Source organism: Oxyura jamaicensis, unplaced genomic scaffold, assembly GCF_011077185.1.
Source record: "Oxyura jamaicensis isolate SHBP4307 breed ruddy duck unplaced genomic scaffold, BPBGC_Ojam_1.0 oxyUn_random_OJ71615, whole genome shotgun sequence".
NCBI lineage: Eukaryota > Metazoa > Chordata > Aves > Anseriformes > Anatidae > Oxyura > Oxyura jamaicensis.
In genome coordinates, this window is record NW_023310612.1 from 170,759 (window position 1) to 174,112 (window position 3,354).

Below are 3,354 nucleotides of genomic sequence, written 5' to 3' on the forward strand. Positions count from 1 at the left end.
TCAAATGACGTGCGGAAAACAGACTCCACAACCTGTGAAGTTGTAAAGTATCACAGAATCACAGAACTGAAGGGGTTGGAAGGGACCTCGAGAGATCATAGGGTCCAATCCCCCTGCCAAAGCAGGTTCCCTAGAGCAGGTTGCCTAGGTAGATGTCCAGACGGGCCTTGAATATCTCCAGAGAAGGAGACTCCACAACCTCCCTGGGCAGCCTGTTCCAGTGCTCCGTCACCCTCACCATGAAGAAGTTCTTTCGCATGTTGGTGCGGAACTTCCTGTGCTCCATTTTGTGGCCATTGCCCCTTGTCCTGTCCCCACAAACCACTGAAAAGAGGTTGGCCAAATCCTTCTGTCTCCCACACCTCGGGTATTTATACACGTTGATGAGATCCCCTCTCAGTATTCTCCAGGCTGAACAGACCCAGGTCTCTCAGCCTGTCTTCATCAGGAAGATGCTCCAGGCCTCGTATCATCTTTGTGGCCCTCCGCTGGACTCTTTCCAGGAGATCCCTGTCTTTTTTTTTGTACCGGGGAGCCCAGAACTGGACACAGTACTCCCGGTGAGGCCTGACCAGGGCAGAGTAGAGGGGGAGGATCACCTCCCTTGACCTGCTGGCCACACTCCTTTTAATTCATACCAGGATCCCATTGGCCCTCTTGGCCACCAGGGCACACTGCTGGCTCATGGTCAACCTGTTGTCTACCAGGACCTCCAGGTCCTTCTCCTCAGAGCTCCTCTCCAGCAGGTCGTCCCCCAGCCTGTACTGATACTTCCGGTTGTTCCTTCCCAGGTGCAGGACTCTACACTTGCTCTTATTAAACCTCATTTGGTTTATTCCTGCCCATCTCTCCAGCCTGTCCAGGTCTTGCTGAACAGCAACACAGCCTTCTGGCATGTCAGCCACTCCTCCCAGCTTTGTGTGATCCAGCCCCATTGACTTGCGTACATTCAAGTGCTGTAGCAGGTCGCCAACCATTTCCTCGTGGATTGTGAGGGCCACATTCTGCTCCCCATCCCCTTCCACCAGCTCAGGGTACTGGGTATCCAGAGAACAACTGGTTTTGCCGCTAAAGACTGAGGCAAAGAAGGCATTAAGCACCTCAGCCTTTTCTTCATCTCTCATCACTAAGTTTCCCCCTGCATCCAGTAAAGGATGGAGATTCTCCTTAGTCCTCCTTTTTGTGTTGATGTATTTATAAAAACATTTTTTGTTACCTTTAACGGCAGTAGCCAGATTGAGCTCCAGATGAGCTTTGGCCTTCCTAATTTTGTCCCTGCACAGCCTCGCAACTTCCTTATAGTCCTCCTGGGTGGCCCGTCCTCTTTTCCAAAGATTATAAACCCTCTTTTTTTTCCTAAGCTCTAGATGTTGAACAAGACCAGACCCAGCACCGACCCCTGGGGAACACCGCTAGTCACAGGTCTCCAGACGGACTCTGCGCCGCCGATCACCACCCTCTGAGCTCAGCCAGTCAGCCAGTTCTCGGCCCACCTTACTGTCCACTCCTCTATCCCACACTTTCTCAGCTTTTCTATCAGGATGTCATGGGAGACAGTATTGAAAGCCTTGCTAAGCTCAAGGTAGATGACATCCAATTCTCTCCCCACATCTACCCAGCTGGTGATGCCATCATAGAAGGCAACGAGGCTGGTCAAGCACAACTTCCCCTTGGTGAATTCATGCTGACTACTCATAACTTTCTTCTCTTCCAATTGCTTGGAGATGGCATCCAGAACAAACTGTTCCAACAGCTTTCCAGGGACAGAGGTGAGACTGACTGGCCTGTAGTTTCCCAGATCCTCCGTCATGCCCTTCTGGAAGACCGGATTGACATTCGCTATCCTCCAGTCTTCAGGCACTTCACCTGTTCTCCAGGACCTTTCTAAGATGATAGAGTGGTTCGGCGATCACCTCTGCCAACTCCCTTAGCACACATGGATGCACCCCGTCGGGGCCCATGGATTTGAGTGCATTGAGCCCACTCAGATGCTCCCAAACCACTCCCTTGTCAACCAGGGGGGAGCACTCCATTTCCCAGACCCTTTCTCCTCCCTCCAGGGTCCAGGAGTCCCGAGGGGGAGTCCCTGAAGCAAAGACTGAAGCAAAGAAAGCATTCAGTATCTCCGCCTTCTCAGCGTCTCCTGTTACCAGGACACCCCCCTCATTCAGCAAGGGACCCACATTATCCCTAGTCTTCCTTTTTCTGTTTACATACTTAAAAAAAACCTTCTTATTATCCTTTATCTCTTTTGCAAGCTTCATCTCTAGGTGGGCTTTAGCCTTCCTCGTCGCGTCCTTGTAGGCTCTGACAACACTCCTATACTCCTCCCAAGAGGACAGGCCCTTTTTCCACATTTCATAGACCTTCCTCTTCCTTTTGATCTTGTCCATGAGCTCCTTGCTCATCCACACAGGTTTCCTGCCCCCCTTCCCTGATTTCCTACTCTTAGGGATGCACCGATCCTGAGCTTGGAAGAAGTGCTGTTTAAATGTAGCCCAGCTCTCACAAGCACCCTTGCCTTCTAGCAACCTAGCCCATGAGATACTCCCAAGCAGGTCTCGGAAGAGGTTGAAGTTGGCTCTCCGAAAGTCCAGGGTAGTAATCCTGCTTTTTGCCTTACTTCTTCCACCAAGTTCCATCTGGAACTCCATCATCTCATGGCTGCTGCATCCCAAGCTGCCCCCAACCTTCAGCTCCCTAAGAAGCCCATCCCTGTTGGTAAGGACAAGGTCCAGAAGCACCCCCCGCCTCATCGTCTCCTCCACCGCTTGCGTCAGAAAATTATCTTCAATGCATTGTAGGAACCGTTTGGACTGTGCGTGCCTGGCCGAGTTGCTTACCCAACAGATGTCTGGATAATTAAGTCCCCCATGAGGACCAGCACCCGTGATCTTAAGGCTGCTACCAGCTGCTTGTAGAAGGCCTCATCGACCTCCTCCTCCTGATCTGGTGACCTGTAGTACACCCCCACAACAGTGTCCCCCATACCAGCCCACCCCTTAATTCTCACCCACAAGCTCTCCACTTGTCCTTCACCCTCCCCCAGGTGGAGCTGGCTACACTCTAATTGCTCCCTCACATAAAGGGCAACCCCACCCCCTCTCTTCCCCAGCCTGTCTTTCTAAAAAGGATATAGCCCTCCATGACAGTGTGTGCTGGCTCTGGCTCAGATGTTAACTTTCCCTGCAGCAGCCCATACCGTGCTGCGCTCTGCACTTGTAGCTAGAACAGCAGTGGTATCACACCGGTGTTGTGTCTGCTGCTGAGAAGTGCTGGCACAGCATCAGGACTCTCTCTAACCCTCTGTCCTGGTTTCAGTTAGGACAGTTAATTTCCCTGCTAATATGTGGT

The 3,354-nt window shown here is 51.8% G+C and overlaps 1 long non-coding RNA gene across 1 annotated transcript in view; it reads left to right on the forward strand.

The window, feature by feature from the left end:
• Positions 1-648: 648 nt before the first annotated feature.
• LOC118159684 overlaps positions 649-3,354 on the forward strand; it is a 17,063-nt gene continuing 14,357 nt past the window's right edge. The window contains exons 1-2 of the long non-coding RNA XR_004747202.1: positions 649-687; positions 2,593-2,598. This is a non-coding gene — a long non-coding RNA (uncharacterized LOC118159684). The remainder of the gene's footprint in view (positions 688-2,592; positions 2,599-3,354) is intronic.